Source organism: Theobroma cacao, chromosome 4 (assembly GCF_053813885.1).
Source record: "Theobroma cacao isolate CCN51 chromosome 4, ASM5381388v1, whole genome shotgun sequence".
Lineage (NCBI taxonomy): Eukaryota > Viridiplantae > Streptophyta > Magnoliopsida > Malvales > Malvaceae > Theobroma > Theobroma cacao.
Genome location: NC_142642.1, coordinates 21,127,621 through 21,151,713, shown reverse-complemented (window position 1 = coordinate 21,151,713; position 24,093 = coordinate 21,127,621). Strand labels below are relative to the sequence as shown.

The window sequence follows — 24,093 nt, the reverse complement described above, 5'->3', positions numbered from 1 at the left end:
TCAAAATCTCAAATTTTGTCCGCAGATGGAAAAATTACAATTTTACCCCTATATAGTGAAAATTTCAATTTGACTCCGAATTGATCCTCGAACTCCTAATTACCATTTTGAGTCATCCCTGAACTGTGAAACTCTTAATTTCACCTTAAAATTCCTATTTAAACTAGTTCGAGGCTTAATCGACTTAATGATACCATTAGGGGCAATATCATCTTTTAACGATTTCTCGAACTTCCTAAATATACAAACATTCTATCGAGCATGTGAATGATATTATAATTATTTTACAAAGCAGGGTTTGACAACACTACCCCCCTTAAAATAAAATTTTGTCCTCAAAATTTCACTTATTAACTCAAAGAAAAGGCGGGGTATTATCTTTTATTCGATGCTCAACTTCTCCTGTTATCTCCTTTATAGGGAATCTTAATTCACTAAAAATCATTCTTTATTTTAGTTAATCACAATATCAACCCCACATATGTGTATATGCTTTATAATCCCATTTATGCATCCAAGATCTATCTTGATTTAATCATCGCATACGATGCAGTATCATAATTCCTCAGAGTCATCCCTTTGTCCTTAATCATCTTTCGTGCCTCTATATTGCTTTGTATCCTTCTTGTATTTCGACATCAATTTATTGCTTAAGATTTAAGTTCATTTGAACTTTGTATACCTCAAGTATTTTTGAGTTCTAATTTCCACAATATAGTAAGAAATTCTTACAACCATATTCCATATGAACTCATTTACTATATTATTCTTGAAACCTTTATTTACACGTCCATCACTTGGTATTTACATCCCCTATCACTATTTTACACCTTCGTCTAACTTTTCACTCACTTTCTCCAGATCGGACTCGTGCTTCATCTTCCGTTACAGCGAAAACTCTTGTTGAAGAACGAGTCAATGGCCTCAAAGGTGGTTGTGCTGGGGTGTTGCTACCCATTTCAGATTGTACAGTTACCCCCTGCCTCGGGTGTACTCCAGAGGAATCTCTCCTCTGCATATCCGTATGAGTTAGTGGGGATGGAGCAGCTACTGTAGCCCGTCCTAACTGTGGGCAGTCACTCATAATGTGGCCCGGCTGGTCACAATGAAAGCACCTTATGCCCCAACACTCCCCAACATGATATCTCCCACATTTTTCGCATTTATTTAAACCTCCAAAACTCTTCTCGGAAGTACTACTCATCCCAGACCTGTTAAATCTCGGAGGTCTCTACTGTAACTGTGAAAGTGGGGGTCGAGGAGATATCACCAGAACAGAAACAGTACTCTCAGAAGTAAATGTGTCCTTACCTCTTTTGGGCAGTTGACTAGAGGATACATTCGGGTTTCTCCTCTTTGCAAACTCAGCTCGCATTCTCCGATTTTCATTCGTGAGTTTTTCGGCCCTTAAAGCCATCTGTACAACTTCTTTATGAGGCTCCCGGCCTATCACAGTCATCCTCTCTCTAATCTCGTTACGGAGCCCTTCTTCAAAATAACTAGCTTGATCTTGCTCAAACTTCACCAGGTCTGGCACATATGACATCAGCTCGTTAAAACGAGCCTCGTACTCTTCTATGGTTAAATTCCCTTGTTGTAAACTTAGGAATTCTCTCTTCTTCTCTTTTTGATGAAAGTAGGTGTAGTATTGACCGTCGAATTCCTGTAGGAAGTCTATCCAAGTCAACGAAGTAATGGAACGTGATTTTACCGAGCTCCACCATGTACGAGCCCTCTTCTCTAGTAATCTTGTGGCCACCATTAACTTCATATCATCATCCAATTTCATATCCACAAATGTCTCCGTTACCTGAGTAATCCAATCTTTAGCTGCGGTTGCATCCAAATCACCAACAAAAGAAGTGCAACCCAGCTGCCTAGCTTCCTTAAGCTTTTTGGAAATGGAGACATCTGGCACTGGTGGTGGAACAAGAGGTGGTGGTGGTGGCACTGGAGATACTGCTGGGGGAACAGTATGAGGGACTCGACCAGCTTGAGCTTGGCCCATAATGACATTAAGAAAAGCTGCTAATGCCTGGACTGCCTCAAGCGACATGGCATGAACACCAGGAGTAGCAGTAGGTGGTGGAGGAGGTGGAGGAATCTCAGTAGGCTCAACAGCAGGTGCTACTCGAAAAGTAGGTGCAGCAGACTCCCTTTCCACGGGATCTGGCTGACTAAGTCTTGCACGGCCTCTTCCCCTCCCTACTGACCTATAGAGAGGTGGACGCCCACGTCGAGGAGGCATGGTACTCTACAATAAGAAATAGAATAGACTTAGATGACTTTAAATTCTATATGCAACTAACTCGATATAACCTAACTTAACTTGACTTACTTAACTTAACTTAACTTGGGCCACGCAGTGTCAGTGTGGATTTCTTAAAACAACTTTAAAATCAAAAACTTTGAAATCCAAAGCTTTAAAATCAAAATCTTTGATCTTTAAACCATGCTCTGATACCAATCTAATTGTCACGACCCGGAACTCCCATCGAGCCCGTGACAACCGCCGCGACGTCCCGATAGGCACTCATTACCCCGAATGCCGATCGAAACCCCGCAAGGCTTAGCATCAGCTTCTGCATCTCCCCAGTTAGTGACAGTTATTAAATTTCACATTTCAAAAAAAATCATAAGTCATTTCCAAATCAAAACAATAAAATATTACTTTCTGGCTCACAGGGGCATTTTCATCATTTTTCTTCAAAAATACCAAAACTCGTCAAAAACATGGTGTAAAAGCTAAATATATTCATACATACTTTAAATCAAATAACTGAAGAATAAAATTACTTTTTCAGTGACACATGGGCCCCCAACTGACTAAGAAGATGTAGGGCTACGAACCCTTACTTCCTATGATGTAACTCCGAGATTAATTCTCGTCTTAATCAACTATCAACAAACTGTCCTGAGCCTGAAAAATGGATAGGAAGAGGGGTGAGATTATGATTACATAATCCCAGTGAGTAAACAATTACCATCAAAAGCATCTAAAGCCGAGTAGATGGAAACAATATAAAAACGTTATATCTCAATAATGTTCATAACACAAAATTCGTTTCATTCTATACCAAATAATTTCTTTTCATCAAAATTTCCCCGACTTATGAATTTTTTTAAACTTGGCCCCTGCCAATATCATTCTCGCGAGTACCTTCGTCAAGGTATCCCACTGAGACCGCCAAGGCTGTTCAATGACCCATACCCATAAACATGTTTTCACATCTGACACACAGCCGTTCCTTGGCGTTGGCTGAGTCTCACTCTCACGTGGTGGCCCGAACGTGAGGTGCACTCAAATCATACCTCAGGAGATACTTCACCCAACATCTCCCCCCCGGAGGTAAGTATATAATTGAGTTACCGTGCCCCTCTCATAGGCAGTCCACGAAAACCCCCACCACTGCAGTGACCGTTTAATATACCACCAGACCCATAAAAATTCCAGTAGCATAATATGGCGAATAAAATGTAATCCAGTCTACCAAGACCAATCCAAAACTGTTCATATATTTCATGCCAACCTCAAAAATTTAGCCATCATGCTACCATAGTGTCATAAGCCACAATTTCAATAACATATAAAATCATAAATTTCAACACAGTCTCCATATACTCAATTTTCCCAAAACAATATTAGTTTTCAAAACCAGTATAAATCTCATTTTTTATTAAAAAACATTTTAATTGGAAAACATAATATTTTATAATTTAAACTCACCATTTAATAAAAGCATCAAACAAGTATAATTACTCTAAATATTTAAGAGGATAAATTGTCCACTCACAGTTCTAGGAGTCGATGTATTCCTAATCCCAGTCTTCAAGCACAATTTTGGTACTTTTACCAGTGTAATTTGCTCACCACCTATCCATAATGTACAAAACATAATTCACCACATCAATGCTTGACCATTATAAAATCAATTCAGGCTCGGTATATATGCATGATATGACATGCAACTTATCCGACTACCGCTTAAATGCGGTGCTAACCTAATTCGGCCTATTACCCGATTAAATTTCTAACGCGTCCAATTTAATCTCAAATTAATTTTTTTCAGTTTCTATACCTCAATTGCACCCAAATTGACTTAATGTCCCTCGGTGTGGTGCAAATTATCAGTCCTGATAACAAATTACGAAAATACCCCTAATGGGTAAAAATTCATATTTTTGCTCTAAAAATTTCCATTATTTTTCTAGACTCATAATTCATCATTATTCATCATAATTCCTCAAATAAACATCAAGATCATCAGCCAATATTCCCCTAGAAAATTCAGCCAATAATGGTAATGGAGGAAAATAAATTCTTTTCTTGTTGTTTTGTTCCTAAATATGCTAAACTAACTTAAAATCAAATTAATCTAACAAGTTTCTCTCTCCTAACCCATTTTTCCAGAATTGAATTCATCCTCAAATCACATGATTCAACCATGGAAAATGATGGGAAATGCATGGGAATGGTAAAGCACAAGTCAAAATCAAGAAATTTTACCTTTGGTCACTTGTTTCCTTGAATTTTCACCAATTTTTCCTTGAATTTCTCCCCCTAGGTTTTTGTTTTTCTTTTCCCCTTTGTTTTCTTGCTACGGCCGGCCATAATGAAGAGAAAATGGCGGTGTGGGCTGATTTTTATAGTTAAATAATATAATAATCTAAACTTGCCACATGTCACTACATTATTGGTCCATTTTTTAAATTCTTATCTTTTAAGCTTTAAATCTCCACCACACATTCCTTAAAATATCCATAACTTAGATAAAATTCTCAAACTTATCCAAAGTCTTGGTGAAGTAATTTTTTATATTTACACTTTTACCCCCGTAAAAATCAAGAATTACATTTTTGCCCCAAAAACTGAAAAATTGCCCATAGACATATTTTTTATCCCTTATACTCATATCATTCCCCAATTTGTCAAATGTGATCTAAATTCTCTCAAAATCTCAAATTTTGTCCGCAGATGGAAAAATTACAATTTTACCCCTATATAGTGAAAATTTCAATTTGACTCCGAATTGATCCTCGAACTCCTAATTACCATTTTGAGTCATCCCTGAACTGTGAAACTCTTAATTTCACCTTAAAATTCCTATTTGAACTAGTTCGAGGCTTAATCGACTTAATGATACCATTAGGGGCAATATCGTCTTTTAACGATTTCTCGAACTTCCTAAATATACAAACATTCTATCGAGCATGTGAATGATATTATAATTATTTTACAAATCAGGGTTTGACACAGGAGGTCATTGGCAATGATATCCCAACATTGTTGGTAGAAAAAAGAGGTGAATCCATCAGGGCCAGCAACACTGTCCTTATCAATATTGAAAACTGCCTTTTTTAGCTCCTTCATTGAAGGAACTGCACATAAACTAAGATTGTTATTCTCAGAAATAATAGCAGGAATCAACGAAGTATCAAATCTGGACATGTCACATGGTTCCTTTTTCATGAGGGAGGAAAAAAATTCCACTGCAGAAGACTTAACAACATCTGATTCTTCAATCCAACTCCCATCCGGGTTTTATATTTTGAAGATATGGCTTTTGATTCTCTTCTTCTTAACCCGCATGTGAAAAAATTTGGTGTTACGCTCACCCTCCACTAACCATTTAATTCCGGATTTTTGCTGCCAAAATAATTCTTCAACACTGAGCTGATGATTAAGCTGGGCATAGGCTTTATTCATGGTAGCTCGATTCTCCATTGACTACTCTTGTTGAAAAATTATTTCGCAATTTGCAGCTCTTTGTTCTGCCACCTTCAAATTATGGAATATGTCTCCGAAAACCTCCTTATTCCACCATTTCAGAGCTTGTTTTAGACGTCGTTGCTTCACCCAGAAAGCTTGTAGTCTAGAGCCAACAATGGAGGAAGTCCAATTCTGTTCCACGAACTTTTTGAAACCATGGTGGAGGACCCAAGCATGCAGGAATCTAAAAGATGAAGGCATTCTATCCTGGTTCTTAGAGCAGGAAATCAACAATGGACAATGGTCTAAGCCGTCCCTATTCAGGTGCTGTATACGTGTAGAAGCAAAAAAGTATGCCCAATGATGATTATAAGTCATTCTGTCCAACCGTTGAAACATACGGTTATTAGTCCAAGTGAATGAGTTTCCTTCATAGCCACCATCCATTAATCCACAATCAAGCAAAGTAGTAGCAAAATCTTCCATAGAACCTGCATGTGGCATAGCTCCGTTCAACCGTTCCACACTATGTAAAATGGCATTGAAATCACCCCCAACTATCCACGGTGAATGAATATTAATTGCCAAGCTCCTCAAGCAATCCCAAAGAACTAATTTCTCTGACCTGGTACATTTTGCATAGATGAAGGATGCTAACAGAGGGACTTCCAACCATGGCATGTTGAGTTTAACATGCAGACATTGAACGTGGTCCAACAACACTTCACAATTCAAATCAAAAGAATGAAACAACCATATCTTCTGGGAGCAGTTCTTGAAGACTCTTTCAAAACCCAATTTTCTGCGAATAAATTCTGCTTTTGAAGCATCCACCATTGGCTCCAATATTACTAAAATTTTAATTTTATGCAGTAACTGTAATTTCTTGATCCTTCTGTGGATTACCGCACTAGAAATACCCCTTACATTCCACACCAGTGCACTAATCATGATCGGGTTCTAGTTGCATAACTTACAGAGATGGAATCCTCATTAGAGATTCCATCATTTTCTCCCATTTCCACTGCTTCCTCTGAGGCCAGACTGATTATTTTCCCAATTGATGCTGCAGTATCTGAATGTCTCCTGTGTTTCGCCAATGGATGCACTTCCATCTCCAAAAAGTGGGTATCCGAGAGGGAAGGGATGACACTTATTTCTTTATTATACCTACATTTACCTGAGGTAGACTCTGAAGTGGGCGGATTAGTTTCATTTCCTTCCAGCCTTTCACTTGAAAAGGCTAGATTGAAAGCGACTCGAATATGTCCAGCTTGGTGTTGTGTTTGACTTTCACCTTCTCCTGCTATTGGACTGAACTCTCCACTCCCTTCTATCGTATCCACTGATATATTTTGGTCCCGCGTCCCACTTTTTGACATTTGTTGTTTCTTCTCTTGCCTCATCTCCTTTGCTTGGGCTAAAGGTTTTGCTTTATCATTTTTCTGTTGCAGCATCTCTTCATGCATAGTTAAGCTCAGCTCCCTCATATCCGTTGCCTGCTCTAATGGCTCTAAAAAATCATTTTTATAATGGTGATTTGTTCCTACACTTCCAGTTTTTTGCTGCGGTGTCCCTTCATGCATAGATAAAATATTTTTTAAGCGTTGACCTACACCGGCATGCCCATTTTTTTGTTGCTTCATCACTTCATGCATAGATAAATTCTGCTCCATTGTATCCTTATCTCTTTCTCTAATCACATGTTGAGGGGGTTCTTCTCCCCGTATAGTTGTTGGCTCAACCCTCTCCCTAGATCTTGAAGACTTTTCACATGGGCTTATTTATTTTCCATGCGATGTGGCGTCAGTTATCAACTCTATGTTCCTTTCTCCCATGATTCTTTTTCGGTGATGGTCCCACTGACCAGGTAATGAGAAGGACTGATGGATGACGGGCCCTCTCGCTGTCGTTGCTAGTGAGCTGTCCACTTCATTTGGCAATGGCACAGGAACCCGAGGCTCTCGGTCAGAAGAGACGTCAACGGGTGCTGGTAGAGTGGCTGGTAAAATGGCGTTAGGGCAGTTTTTTGAATTTTGACCTGCAGCTTCATGCTTTGTTTCCTGCAGTGATGTCCCATCGTGCTTTGCTGGGATTGCTATGTCTTTTTCCGTCCAGCCCACTGCACCATTTGTTCATCAAGACCTTTCTTATCTTTCCACTGTCCGTTCTGCTGTGAGACCGATATTGCCTACGTTGGATGCTTAGGAAAATAATTGTTTGAAATTTTTTCAACACCCATTTGTCCCATTTCGTGCTGCCATGTCACATCTCCTGCAGGTGGGTGATGTTCCCCACTCTCTCCAAGTCTGTTCGCTGACCCATTGGGCCCGTTTGCTGCAGTAGTTTGTCTGACCCCACTCAATTGGGTTGTTACCTGCATTGGTGACCTGCAGGGGTGATTTTTTGAATTGTTCCCAGCACACTTAGGACCCACTTCATGCTGCCGAGTCTCGTCAGCTGCAGTTACTCTTACACCTAAATACTTAGTACTCGGGCTGCATTCTTTCTACCCCTCCTTGTCTTGCATGACGGGGGAAATAAGTGCTTTGGATTTGTCAATAGTTGGAGCCATTTCTGGCTTTTCTTTTGTGGGTGCTGTCCTTTTCCTTTCTGCCACGTCATTGCCATTTTTAGCATGCATTCCTTTTACATGAAAATGTTCTTGTGCATTGCCCTTCTCGTACTGCTCCTTTGCAAAACAGGCTGCAACCATCTCTGCCCCATTCGGACCATCGTGACCGTGCATGTTCGCCTCCCCCGTCATCTGTCTCTGTTGTTCGTCTGCATGCGACAGCTCGTCCGATGTGAATCCTTTTCCAACACCGACTTCCTCCTCTTCCGATATAACTTGAAATCGGTTCGAGACTAGGACCCTAACCTCCTCAGGATTATTTTGTGAATCCCTAACCTCCTTAGGATTATTTTTCGAATCCTTTTCCTTGCCCTGTGAGTTCTTCACCCCACTAGGGCCTACTCCATTCACAACTTGCCATCTTTGTTGCTGTTTTGTTGCTATTTCGTAGCTTTCAATATTTTTTCTTTTTTCTGAGAATTTTTCCGTTCCTTCCTTCTTCGCAATCGACTGCATCCCATTCCCAGCATTGCTCTTGACTTGGATTTTACCTGATCCGAGTGGTTTGGGCTTATTACCCAAGACAATACAATCAACTTCACGGTGTCCTACGTGACAGCAGTGGTGGCAGTAGTCCGGTAATGTCGAGAACTGCACTCTTTGTGAATAACCATTGTTGATCTCACCAGTTGCCCGATTTTGTACTACAATCCATACCTGGTCCACTGAAGTCTTTCTACAATCATATTCTACACAGACTCTTGCAACACTTAGGCGAGAACCTTTGGCCGTTGCCTCATTAACTAGCAGGGGTTTTCCCACAGTTTTAGCTATTAATAATAATGCAGATTTTTCATATAAATGTGCCTTAAGATTTGGGAACGATATCCATACCGAAACTATCAGGGATTCCTTTTCTACTTTAAACTCCGGAGTCCACTTGAATACCCGCATTTTCTGGTTTGCTATAAACCAGTTTTGCTTAGTCCAAATCCGGTTGAAGTCCTGTTCGTTAGAAAGGTGGATGAGGACATGCTTGTAATCTAACCACCTGATTTCGTATGCTCCGGCCAACCCTATTCCTCTGAACGCAGCTTTAATATCAACTAGTTTCGGCATGCATGAGAATTTGCTAATAAGCGAGAGTATGAAAGGTCGAGCTAAGGTTTGGATTTCGTCTTCAAAAAACACTGCTGCCGGTCGATCCTTGTACATAACTGGGTCTCGGGTGATGGGGATTATAGGGGGCTTCTCTCCAGTCGCGATAGATAGAAACGATTTTCTTTGAAACCTTGGGGACGATGGCTCAAGTTTTTGACTAGACGTTGCTTGCAGAACACTTTGGGGAACTTGCAGCAGTGATGGGTTTTCCACTGACATGCTTGGGCTTGATGTCGGTGGCCTTAATTGGGGTGCTGCCTCCGGCGACCGTGAGTTTGGAGGGTCTGGCGGCCGGCCAGCCACCATTGTTTGGGTTTGGGGAAGGGGGGGGAAGTGCAAAAGGTTAAGAGCGTTTTCCACTTTTTTTTTTTTGGTTTAGGGTTTGATACTCTAGTGGATGTACAAATTCCTGAATGCTTAATTAATGTTTTAGTTTCAAGCTAGCGTGGTTACAACTCACAGATACTTTGGAATGGAACATTATCGAAAAGCTTTCATCCAACTAGAGGAGTTCGACAAGGGGATCCATTATCTTCTTATATCTTTGTGTTATGTATGGAAAGATTTGTACATGATATAAAAAAGGCAGTGTTGCAAGGTTTGTGGAAACTAGTTAAATTAAGCAAAAATAAACCCCTATTGACTCACCTATTTTTTACTAGCTGATTTAATATTGTTTGCGGACGCTTTAATGTTGCTATTAGAAGTGATTAAAGGAGTTCTTGATGATTGCTGTGTTTGCTCTAATGAAAAGATTAATGTGGAAAAATCACCCTTTTGTTGTTAAAGTAATGCTGACCAAAGTCATATTGATGCAAAAGCAAACAATTCTGGCTTTAAACATTTAGTGGATATGGGTAAATATTTGGAGGTATCATTCCTACATGGATGTGAAAAAATGAGTTAGTTTAAATACTTAGAAGGAAAGGTACATAAGAAGTTGGCTAATTGGAATGTCTCAACACTTTTTACTACTATCAGGCTTATCCTAATAAAGTTTGTTCTATCTGTAATCCCATATTAGACAATGTAGACAGTTGCGATTCCACTAGAATTTTGCAAAAATATTGAGCCTTTTGTCACAGATTTCTATAAGGAAGAGATAAAAATTCAAGAAAGCTGCATCTGATGAGATGGAGTGATGTGTGCAAATCGAAGGATGGGGGGGGATTGGGTGTTTGACATTTAACAACAATGAATAAAGCTTGTTGGAATATCATCTCTAAACAGCATCCATTATGGGTACATGTAAATTGTGCTAAGTATAATTTTGGCAGACATACGTGCCCTGATAGACTACAGAGTTCAAATTCTTCTTCATTTTGGTTATCTATTTGTCACCTATGGGGAATCTTCAAAACCAACGTTTGTTGGGTAATTGGTAACAGTCTCAATCCTATTTTCAAATGGATACATGGATTAGTGAAAGACCACTTGTTGAAGCTGCAAGGTTGAAGGGAATTATATTTGAAGATTATAGTAAAGTTCAAGACTTTGTGCACCAAGATGGTATATGGTATTTTGATAGTTGTCAATTTATTTTCCTATGAATGAAATAACTTTGTTTTCGAAAACTATTACTCCATCCTTATCATCTTCTTCCTTAGATAAACCTTATTGGGCATTATCATCTTTGAGCCACGTCACAGTTGCTATGGCATATGAGTTTTTTAAGAACGTTAAGACCTCTAATATGAATCATAATTCTGGTGTATGGAGGCTAGCATGAAAATGGGTTAGGCTAGAAAAGATATGTATATTCCTTCTACAATGTCTTCAAGATAGGTTACTAACAAACAAGGAGTGGTATCGCATACACCTTTCAAACAATGATGTTTGTAGGCAATGTGGCTCAAAAGATGAATCAATTATACATGCTTTTCAAGATTGTCCTAAGACTGTGCCAACTTGGCTTCGTGTCTTACCTACATGTGAACACATTACCTTTTTCAATCTTGCGGCTAAAGAATGCTTCATTTATAATTTGAACAAGTCCAAAGCAAATAAGAATGGAGTTAGCTGAAGTGTTTTGTTTGGAGTAATGTGTTAGCTATTGTGGAAATGGAGAAATATGTAGATTTTTTAGAGTAAAACCATTACAATTGTAGGGAGATTGAATGCAACACATAGCATGGTTTTGTCCATAAAAAATGCATAGGAAATGAACGAGGCTGATGAAAGAAGCTCAACTAAACCCCAAGAAGAAGTTTTAAATGGATGGAAAACACCTTCATTTGATTGGATAGCTGTCACGACCCGAAACTCCCATTGAGCCCGTGACAACCGCCGCGACGTCTCGATAGGCACTCATTACCCCGAATGCCGATCGAAACCCCGCAAGGCTTAGCATTAGCTTCCACATCTCCCCGATGAGCGACAGTTATTAAATCTCTCATTTCAAGAAATCATAAGTCATTTTCAAATCAAAACAATAAAATATTATTTTCTAGCTCACAGGGGCATATTCGTCATTTTTTTTCAAAAATATCGAAACCCACCAAAAACATGGTGTAAAAGCTAAATATGTTCATACATACTTCAAATCAGATAACTAAAGTATAAAATTACTTTTACAGCGACACGTGGGCCTCTAACTGACCAAAATGCATCGAAAGCTAAAAACCTACAGCTTTTGCAGATTCAAGTCCAAATGAAGGTCCTTGTCAAAGTCAGTTAACTATGGAATTCCCTAAGCTTGAAATGTGAGGAAATGAGGGTGGTGAGATTATAAAATCCCAGTGAGTAAACAGACACCATCTAAACTATCTAAAAGCGAGTAAATGGAGACGAATTAAAATATTCTTTTTCAATATATGTTTCATAACATGAATATTCAGTTTACTCAATTAATCAACATGGCTTATATATCTCACAAAACTTGGCTCCTGCCAAAATCATTCTCGCGAATACCTTCGTCAAGGTATCCCATTAAGACCGCCAAGGCTGTTAAATGTCTCATACCCATAAACATGTTTTCGCATCTGACACACGGCCGTTCCTTAGAGTTGGTTGAGTCTCACTCTCACGTGGTGGCCCGAACATGAGGTGCACTCAAATCTTACCTCAGAAGATACTTCATCCAACATCTCCCCCCAAAGGTAAATATATAATTGGGTTACCGTGCCCCTCTCATACGCAGTCTACGAAAACCCCCACCACTGCAATGACCGTTTAATATACCACCAGACCCATAAAATTTTCAGTAGCATAATATGACGAATAAAATTTAAGCCAGTCTACCGAGACTAATCCAAAACTGTTCATATATTTCATGCCAACCCCAAAAAAAATTTTAGCCATCATGTTACCATAGTGTCATAAGCCACAATTTCAATAACATATAAAATCATAAATTTCAACACAGTCTCCATATACTCAATTTTTCCAAAACAATATTTGATTTCAAAACCAATATAAATCTCATTTTTATTAAAAAACATTTTAATTGGAAAACATAATATTTTATAATTTAACTCACCATTCAATAAAAACATCAAACAAGTACAATTACTCTAGATATTTAAGATGATAAATTGTCCACTCACAGTATTAGGAGTAGAAATACTCCTATTTTCAGTTCGCGGATACAGTCCTTTACCCGTATCCAATGGCTCACCACTTAGCCATAATCCATGACACATATTCCAATTAAATTGTGTCTAACAGTCATAAGCTATTTCAAGCTCGATATATATGTATGATATGAAATGAAAAATGCACGGGTAGCCATCTAGACTCGGTATTGGCCTAAGTCGATTTTTCATCCGATAAATTGGCCAATACGTCCAATTTCACTCCAACTTGCTCCATTTCTTTTCCAATCCCTCAACTCACCAAACACAACTAATTAACACACAATTAGGTAAAATTTATCTTCACTTTTCTTCTTGGAAGTTTCGGCCAACAATGGTACACTAACTCCGTGATTTTTCCTGCTTAATTTTCTCTCCATAATTCATTAATTCCTACACCAAAAACTATTATTTCTTAATCAAATCACCTAGAATAACATCCCATTCTTCTTTATTATTCACTTAGAGAATTCGGCTATTGATGGGCACCAAACCTTTGGTGGTATTCTTCACTTGTTTTCATGCTACACATCATTAATCACCTAAAAATACTAACATACCTAAAAATCAAACCAATCCAAGATCATTCTCTCTCCATACCCATTTTGACCAGCCATGAATTCACCATGAAAGCATGCTTTTCAACCATTGAAATTAAGGGAAAATGCATAGGGAAAATAGTTCATAAACTAAAATCAAGAAATTTTACCTTTTTCCACTTGATTTTCTTGAAAATCTCCACTTTTCTCTTGAATTTCTTTCCACCTTGGGTTTGTTCTTCCTTTCCCCTTTGTTTTCTTGCTATAGCCGACCATAATGAAAAGAAAATGGTGGTGTGGGCTGATTTTTATAGTTAAATAATATAATAATTTAAACTTGCCACATGGCATTCCATGATTGGTCCATTTTTTAAATTCTTATCTTTTAAGCTTTAAATCTCCACCACACATTATTCAAGGGTAGAAAATGATGATGGGTGAAGACCTTGTGCTGGAAAAATGTTTTGGGGGTGCAAAATTACCGTTTTGCCCCTAGGGTGGCAAAATTACCATTTCGCCCCTATACTCCAAATTATACCGGAATTAAAATTTTTCACTTCTAAATCTCAAATCATACTCCAATAAGTCAAATGGAGCCAAAAAATCTTTTCTAAAAATTTCCATTTTGTCCCCAAGTGGCAAATGACCATTTTGCCCCTAAATAGTGAAAATTCTGGTTTGACTCCAAATTGATCCTCGAACTCCAAATTACCATTTTGAGTCATCCTTGAACTGTGAAACTCTTAATTTCACCTTAAAATCCCTATTTTAATTAGTTCAAGGTATAAATCGACTTACTTGTACTTCTAAGCACAATATCGACTTTTAAATATTCTTCCTAGAGTATTCAAATATACAATCACTCTATCAATCTCATGTGTAACATGGTAGATAATTTAGGACTGGGCTTGACAATAGCTATTAACTTTGGTAGTGCATATTGAAAGACAACTAAATAAGCAGCAATAGGAGGAGTTTTGCGAGACTTAAATGGACAATGGAGAGAAGGCTCTACGATGAAGCTTTGAAAATGTACTGCATATCTCGCCAAGCTTTGAGGTGTCCATAAAGGTCTTACATATGCATGGGAACAAGGCTTTAGGAAGATAGATGTTCAAGTTGACAACAAATTAGTGGTTGGTGCGTTATCGTCCATGTTTAACTATCCTTGTTCAAATTCAGATTTAATCCAAGCCATGCACAACTTGCTTAAGAGAAATTGAGAGGTGCAAATTCGTCACATCTTCAGACAGGGAAATATAGTTGTAGATTTTATGGCTAATATGGAGATGTTGATTTAGGAGACTTTTTTTAACTTACCCTAGTCCACTCGATAAAGCCATTAGCTTACTTTTGAATGATGTAATTGGGGTTAGATTCCCTCAATTAATCAAGCAATAAATATTTATTTTCCTTAAAAAAAATTTAAAATCTTCATTCATTATATGACTTTCTAAATACTATACCTTAGTCAGTTAACTTATTTTTGAAGAACGTATACTAAAATCAATTTAGTGAACTATTTAAATTTAATTGTTTTTTATATTTTACGAGACCTAAAATATATTTAATATTTGTTTCTAGTTATCAAACACCACAGGAAAACAGTTTTTTTCTGATGAAAAAAATTTGGTTCGAAATTTCCATCCAACGGATTTTCAACGGAATTCTAATAAAAATTGTTGTTAATTTTTCAAACGGATTTTCGACCATCCCTTGCTTTAAGTCTTTGACTTACTAAGAGAAAGAAAGTTACTGTCTCTCAGCTTTTTCTCCTTAGACTTACAGCTTCCCCATGGAGTCTCAAAACAGTCATTTCACATATCTAAATGCCATCAGAGGTTTATAAATACAGCTGGATTTTGGTTCTGTCTTGTTAAATGAAACAATGAGATTAATTTTGTTCTTTGTGTTCTGTATTTTGAAGTTTATGTTGAAATAGGACTTGCATTAAAAACCACATCAGTGCATGCTATTAACCTTAGGATCATATGTGATCATTTTGTATTAAGATAGCTAGATTCCTATCTTATTATGATAGGTATGCATCTAGTGAAAGACTTATGCAATGATTAGCATGTATTTTTGTGCCTTGTATTAAAACAAGTTAATGCATATAAAAAATATCAAGCTTCTGTTACTCCAAAAAAAAAACTCTTTTTCATTTGCTGTTCTTTCATACTTCTCATATATCCATCAAAACACAACAGTTTATTGGTTAATAAATTCTTTTTTGTGCATGCATCAGACTCGGAAAGGGCACTCTACGAAGCTCTATGGCATGCATGTTCTGGTCCTTTGGTGATTGTTTTCTTCAAGCTTTCCTCAAGGACACTTGGAACAGGTTTTCTTCAAGCTTCTACTCTTCCATATGTTCTTGGCTTTGTTTATATTTACAAGATTCCATTGATAGATTATGGAAAAAAGCCCTGTTGTTTTTCCAGACTTTTAGATTTCGAGAGCCTTTGATCTTTTTGCTTCCGCTATTATTTCCTTTTCTTTTTTGTTTCGGATTTAATTTTCAGGTTTGTTTTGTTAGTTTTGCTTTAATATGGATGACTTTGCTCAATCAGGTTGAGGAATTTCCTAATCAGTTAATAGACCTACCAAGGTGAGATCTTCCATCCAAGATTCTTTGTCGTGTAATTAATGTTGAGATTGCAGTCAAACAAGGATATAGGCTACTGATATTAGCCTCTACTTTGTTCATGAAATAGAGTTTGCATAAAAACCATCAGAACTATCTCATTTCATTGTTTTCACTATATATATTTACAGAACAATTAACATGCACATAAAAACATCATCAACATTTGTCAAACTAAACAAACAAGTGTAAAGCATCAGTTACAAGGTACATGCATAACACCACGTATGGTGTTGTTTGTACAGCACAACAAAAACAATTTCCTGCATAGCATTTAAATAACAAAAACCCGTGTCACTGTCTTTACTTAAACACTTGCAAGCATTACATTCAGCATTCCCCCTTAATGCTTGCTTGATGCACCATTAATTTGTTTCTCCAAAACTCAAACATTGGCTTCCTGAGTGCTTTAGTCATAATATCAACAAGTTGATCTTCAGAAGGATAGTATTGGATGCAAATTTCAACCTTCTTTTCAACATCCCTTAGAGCATGATATTTCACACTAATATGTTTAGTTTTTCCATGGAAGATAGGGTTTTTGGCCATAGCTATAGCAGATTTATTATCAAGCCACAAATCAGTAGCTTCAAGTTGAGGCATAGTGAGATCATGAAGAACCTTCCTCACCCAAATTGCATGATTTGCTACTGAAGCTGCAGCCACATACTCAGCTTTCGCAGAAGATTGAGCAACAGTGTCTTGCTTGTGGGAGCTCCAAGAAAACGAGCCATTTCCAAGAGTGAATATATACCCGGAAGTGCTCTTTGCATCATCTAGAGATCTAGGCCAGTCACTATCAGAAAATCTTGATAGTTTAACAGACTTGTACTAGTGAACTTCAAACCATAAGCTGCTGTACCTTTTAAATACCAGAGTATTCTTTTTACAGCAACAAAATGACAGCTTCTTGGTTTTTGCATAAAATGAGATAAATAGCTGACAGTAAACATAACATCAGGCCTTGTTGCACATAGGTTCAGAAGACAACCGATAAGACTTCTATATTGAGAAGGATTTTCTAGTTCATAACCAGATTGGGAAGATAACTTCTCATTAACTGCCAAAGGTGAAGCAGTGGCTTTGCATTCATTCATCTGAAACTTTTCAAGCATTTCAAGCACATATTTGTGTTGAGAAACATGTATTCCTCTATCAATCCTTTTAATTTCCAACCCCAAAAAATAACTCATATCTCCCAAATCAGACATATAAAATTCCTTCTCCAAATTCTGTTTGAATTTTCTAATAGCATCTTCACTTCCCCCTGTCACCAGTAAATCATCCACATACAAGGATAGGATTAGTGGAGCCTCATTGCTGTGTTTTCACTCATAAAGAGTTGCTTCATTAGGACTCTTTTGGAATCCTTGATCAAGCAGGTAAGTGTTAATCCTATTGTACCAAGCCTTGTTTCAATCCATAAAGAGCCTTGTGAAGTCTGTACACCTTTCCTTGTCCAGAACAGAGTTCAAATCCTGGTGGTTGCACCACATAAATTTCTTCATCAAGCTTCCCATTTAAAAATGCTGATTTAATATCCCAGTGAAAGGGTTTCCACTGGAATGCAGCAGCCAAAGCTATAAGTAATCTAATAGTGTCCAATCGAGCCACTGGTGCAAACGTTTCTTGGAAATCAATACCAGGTATTTGGGAATAGCCTTTCATTACTAGTCTTGCCTTGAACTTGTTTAAAGTGCCATCAAGATTAAGCTTTCTTTTAAAATCCCATTTGACCCCATTTACTTGTCGATCCTTAGGCCTATCCACCAAAGACCAAGTTTTGTTTTTGACTATCATATTCAGTTCTTCCTTTATAGCTGTAACCCAATGCTCATGAACTGCATCATCTTCATAAGAGTTAGGTTTTGTGATAGCCATATGACATCTCTTATAAATGTTTTGAATAAACCTTACTCCTCTAATTGGAGCTTCATCAACTGTTTCATCATCAACAAGAATTTGAGAATCAGTATGTTGATAGTTTGATACATCAATAAATTCATTCGAATCTGCAGCTTGGCTTTGCTCCCAATTTCAGCTCCTATTCTCATCAAATACAACATTCCTGCTAACAGAAATTCTACCAGATTCAACCTGAAATATTCTATATGCTTTGGACTTCAAGCTGTATCCAATCAGAACCCTAATCTGAGCCTTTGGTTGAAGTTTGTCTCTCTGTTCCTCAGGTATATGTTGATAACAAAGACTTCCAAACACTCGCAAATGATCTACAGAAGGCCTGGTCCCATACCATGCTTCATATGGAGTGATATTTTGTTTTGCTTGAGTAGGAATAATATTGAGCAAGTATACTGCTGTCGAGGCTGTTTCTGCCAAAAATCTTTTGGGCATATTTTTCTCAAGCATCAAGCACTTGCACATCTCAAGTGCTGTGCGATTTTTCCTTTCACTTACCCCATTTTGTTAGGGGCAATATGGAGCTGTTAGCTGGTGAAAGATCCCTTCCTTCTCTAAAAATTGAGAAAATTCTTGAGATGTGTACTCACCACCATTATCTGATTTGAGTATCTTAATCTTCATACCAGACTCTAACTCAGCTCGAGCTTTAAATTTCTAGAACCAACTAAAAGTTTTTGACTTCTGTTTCATAAAGAATATCCAACAAAACCTGGTCAGATCATCTATAAATGTAACAAAGTACCTGCTCCCATTTAATGACTCTTCACGTAGAGAACCTCCAACATCTGAATGGATAAGATTAAGCTTATCCTTTGATTTGCTAAAACTAGCAATGGGATAAGGCTTTCGAGTTATTTTTCCAAGCTGACAAGTTTGGCAAATAAGGCCACATTCTGATAATTTGGGAAGCTTATCTGTAAGACCTGAATTACTCAACTGTATCAATGAATTATAATTGCAGTGACCAAATCTCTTATGCCACAGAGAAGTCAAATTTAAGTGAACTTCTGTTGCCTGCAAACATGCATCTTTCCAGTTCACTGGGAAACAATTTTGTTTCATAGAGATGTTCATCATATAATCACCATTAGGAGCATAAATAGTGCAAGACATATCTTTAAATAATAAGCATAATTATGCTTAAGCATTTGTCCTACACTTAATAGATTTTTAGTGATTTCTGGCACTAAGAGAACTTCAAACTCATACCTGGCACTAGAAGAAGTTTGAATTGGCACTAATCCTTTTCCTATTGCTTGCAAATAAACACCATTCCCAATCTCAACTTTCGAATGGTATTGATCATCTATTTCAACAAATAGCTTCACATTTGGAGTCATGTGATTTGAAGTTCCACTGTCCAAAAGCCAAAGTCTTGCATCAACAGTTTTTAAATTTCCAGTTTGAGCCATAAACAAATGCTCTTCAACTGTTTCAGCTTTCTCAACTGGTTCATCATCCTTGACTTGAGTGTCGGCTTTGTTTTTGCAAACTCTCTGTACATGCCCCAATTGGTTTTGATTTTTGCACCTCACATTTGGTCTAAACCAACAACTAGCCTTAGCATGACCCTTTCTCTTGCAATGAGAACATATATGAGCCTTGCCTTTTTTCTGTTGATTTCTGTATACAGATTGAACCCCTTTATCTTTCTCTTTCTATTCAACAGGACCTTTTCTTGTGCATGTCTCTTCCACTGTTTTTCCTTTCATTTTAGCAAATAGGACATTTTTAGTTACACTCTCACTTCTCATAACTCTCCTGTGTTCAGCAGCTTGGAGAGCATATGCAACATCTGATAGTGACATTTTAGAAAGTTCCCTTTCCAGAGAAGCAACCGTTGCTTCAAATCTTTCTGGCAGAGATACAAGAGCCTTTTGAACAACTCTTCTTTCTGAAATATCCTCTCCCGAGAGTCTAAGTTGATTAACAACTCTCATAAATCTGCTGATGAAGTCTTTTGCATTTTCAGAATCCTTCATTCTCATTGTATCAAACTCCCTAGTCAAGTTCATAATCTGCATTTCTTTGGTTCTTTCAGAACCTTCAAACTAAACTTTCAGTCTTTCCCAAGCATCTTTGGCAGTTTTACACCCCATAATTCTTACAAACATAGCATCTATAAGAGCTCCCTGGATGCAAGACAAGGCTCGAAATCATTTAGCCACTTCCTCGTGGTACTGCTTGACTGGAGCAGGGGTTGCATTATCCTTCAAAGTTGGAACTTCAGCTCCTGATTCAACAGCATCCCAAAGGTCCAGACCCTAAGATATGACTCCATTTTCTCAGACCAAATTGGATAATTTTCTCCATTGAACACTAGAGGTGATTGAAAGCTGAATGCAGTATTTGATGGAGAGAGAGAGGCCATAGTTTTTCAAGTGAGTGTATGGTTTATTTCAGAGAAAGTGTTACTTGGATTCAACTGTCTATACGGTCCCTTAAGAGCTTAATTCAGCTTTGATTCCATGTTGAGATTGCAGTCAAACAAGGATATAAGCTACTGATTTTAGCCTCTACTTTGTCCATGAAACAGTGTTTGCATAAAAACCATCAGAACTATCTCATTTCATTGTTTTCACTATATATATTTACAAAACAGTTAACATGCACATATTAACATCATCAACACTTGTCAAACTAAACAAGCAAGTGTAAAGCATCAGTTACAAGGTACATGCATAACACCACGTGTGGTGTTCTTTGTACAGCACAACAAAAACAATTTCCTGCACAGCATTTAAATAACAAAAGCCCGTGTCACTGTCTTTACTTAAACACTTGCAAGCATTACATTCAACAATTAACGTCCAATTAAAGGTAGATATATTCTGTTTAGACTTTATTTATATGGGTTCGTATCTGTATCAGTATATATTCTGCTTTGCTTTTAATTTTAGGCTGATCCAGAAACGGATGAGGTGCTTGCACAAGTAACCTTACTGCCTGAAATAAATATAAGTGTGATCTCATTTTCTCTTGGTTGCTTTACATAAAGGAGTTGATATAAAGTCAAGATTCTTAAAGGTTATTGTCCTCAATCTAATCATTCCAGCAAGAAGAGAATGATGCAGAGATGGAGCCCCCCTTTCCCCCACTGCCTGAGTTCCTTGTACATTCCTTCTGCAAAACCTTGACTACCTTAGATGCAAGCCTCCATGGTGGATTTTCAGTGCCCATGAGTTTTGCAGATCAATGTCTCCCACAATTGGTTCATGTTAATCTTCGTGGGTTGCGTAATCCCTTTCGGTTTCCTTCATAGAAGTTTAGTCTTCGGTTTGCTATTTGACAGGACATGTCAAGGCAACCTCCTCGCCAAGAGTTGATTACCAGGGATTTGCTAGGAAATCAGTAGCGTTTCATGAATATCTATAGGGGTAATGCTTTAAAGGCTGAATAATGGACTTTTTATTCATATTTGATTGACATGATGATGGGTTTGGTAGGTCAACCACGAAGGCACTTGCTTACAAGTGGTTGGAAGGATTTTGTCAACTCCAAGAGGCTTGGTGCTGGGGATGCGTTTGTATTTTTAGGGTTCGCTTTCGTCCTCAACCTTATGATCATGATGAGGTATGGGGTTTTAGATTGGATTCACTGTTTCAATATGGGAATTGATACATAGCATTGGCATGTAATTCTAGAGGTGAAAATGGAGAACTATGTGTTGGTGTACGACGTGCAATGAAGCCACGGAGCAATGTTTCCGCCTCAATTTCAATTTTTGGCATGTACCTTTCAGTGCTTGCTACTACATGGGAAGCCTTGGCAAGAAGAACCATGTTCGCCATATCTTACAAACCTAGGTATGGTAGTGGTTTCTTTTTCTCTAAGTCATCGCAATTTCCTGTATTTCTTACCTTTACGCTAAGTTGTAATCTTTTTGTTTTATTTTTTGGTTATAGGACAAGCGCTGCTGAATTCATCATTCTAATTGATCAGAACATGAATTCAGTGAAGAACAATTACTCGATAGGGATGAGATTCCAAATGAAAATTAACTAGGAGGGATGTCCAGAGTAGAGGTACGGCTTGTTTAATATTTTCAGAAAATTACTACTTCATTTTATTGCTACATCAAAATTGTAGAGTACTATAGATTCTTCTATGATGTCCTATTCGTAGTTAAATTGAAAATACCTTCCTCAAAATTAGCTTTTCTATTTATTTCTTTACTATTTGTTATTGTGAGTTTAGTGGTACCATAGTTGGAATTGAAGATGCTGATCCCATAAAGTGGCCAGGTTCCAAAAGGAGATGCCTCAAGGTATTTAGATTGTGTTTTTCAGTAGGGTGTAAAAGATGTTTATGTTTATTTACATTTTTTGAAATGCTAAAACAAATAATGTTGCGTCTTAGAGTTATGAAAATGTTGAAACAATCTTCTGATGTTTCTCTTAGGTGAGATGGGATGGAACTTGTACCATAACTCCTCCGGAAAAGTTTCACCTTGGAAAATAGAACTTGCTTTAACTTACACTATATTGAGTCCTCTTCCAATGCCCTGGCCTGAACCAAATATGGTGCCCTTATCTCCTAATTCCTCTGTTCTTACCCAGGAAGGTAGGTCGAACCTGTCTTGTATAAATTAATGGATTGTTTTATTTATTTTTATGTAACAATTTGTCTAGTCAGGTATACTGAAAAGTCAAGTTTATCACTTAGGTTCATTAAGAGTAACTATCCAGCCTTCACAAGGAAGTGGCTTTTCAAGGGTCTCGCAATGTCATGAAATCTCGACCTTTGGAGACAACTTTGCTAAGATGAACTAGTCTACCACCGCTAGAGATTCAGTCATGCAGCCTCTATTCGTACACCAAAAGAAATTGATATGGTTTCTGCTTCAATGAGTAATGAACCAACAAACATAGAAAATCTCTTAAATTCGGGTTCAAATAATTTCGATTCCTCATACTGGTGTTGTTGTCCACTCTTTGTTGACCAAACCTTGACAACAGCTAATTCAATGAGATAGCAACTGCTACATCAAGAAGAAAAGCATAGCCTGCTTGTGAGCCCACGGTCCCTTATGCCTCCTGCTGTCCCGGCCTAATTGGCAGACGCATTTGGTAGAATTTTTACATGAAACTTCTGGTGCTACCATCCTGAAGTCAACTTTCTCATGCTATTGAAACTTTTAATGTGTTTGGCGAAATAGGGAAAAGGACAGAAAGGGGAGTAAGGATGTAGATGCAAAGGAAAATGATACCATTAAGCGAGAGCGTAAAAACTTTCTCCTTTGGACTTTTAAGATGTACTAATGCAACGTGTGTTGCATGTAAATGATTTGATCGTTAGTATCATGATTACAATAATAAAAATAGTATAATTTTATAGATCATATTTTCATCGATCTTCAGTTAATAAACATTTAAAGAAAGATGTGGCAAAATTCAATTAAAATCGACTTAACTGATAAAAGTTGGTTAATTCGATTTGATTAAAATGATTAATTCAATTAAGGGGGTCTGTCAATGAGTAAAGTCAAATAGTTCAATTAATATTTATACGAAATTCGGTTGAGCCGGTTAATAAAATTTTTTAATTAATTGAACCTAATTAACCAATCGTTCAACCCTAATTCAAAATACAAATTTACGAAATATATGTAAGTAAAATGATGTATTTTCATACAACTAAATAGATTTAATGTCAAAAACAAAATTTTTTTTATAAAAATAAGACACAAAAGAAAAGCCATGAACGATCAGTTCAACCCTTTGTCAAGTTTTCGTGTTCAAAAAAAATAAGACAGAAGAAAAGAGGTTAGTTTCTAAAAAACTCCATGTTTTCTTTAAGGAAGTTGAAGTTGAAGCCATCGGATCCCAAAGATTTAGACCCTTCATAGTCCCATACGGCATCTCTCAACTCCTTTGTTGTCACCACAAACTCCAAGGCAGCTCTATCAACTTGTGTTATTTTTCAAAACTCCATATCCGAGGCAATCAGACTTAGCCAATTAGTTG

General features: G+C 37.5%; 2 pseudogenes across 1 annotated transcript in view; both read left to right on the top strand.

Moving 5' to 3' along the window:
- Positions 1-23,102, top strand: part of LOC108661518 (auxin response factor 2B-like) — a 90,250-nt pseudogene extending 67,148 nt beyond the window's left edge. The window contains exons 11-12 of the transcript XR_016025935.1: positions 22,529-22,690; positions 22,793-23,102. The product of XR_016025935.1 is annotated as an auxin response factor 2B-like (transcript). The remainder of the gene's footprint in view (positions 1-22,528; positions 22,691-22,792) is intronic.
- Positions 10,853-22,516, top strand: LOC18601463 (auxin response factor 2A-like; annotated as a pseudogene).
- Positions 23,103-24,093: the final 991 nt, after the last annotated feature.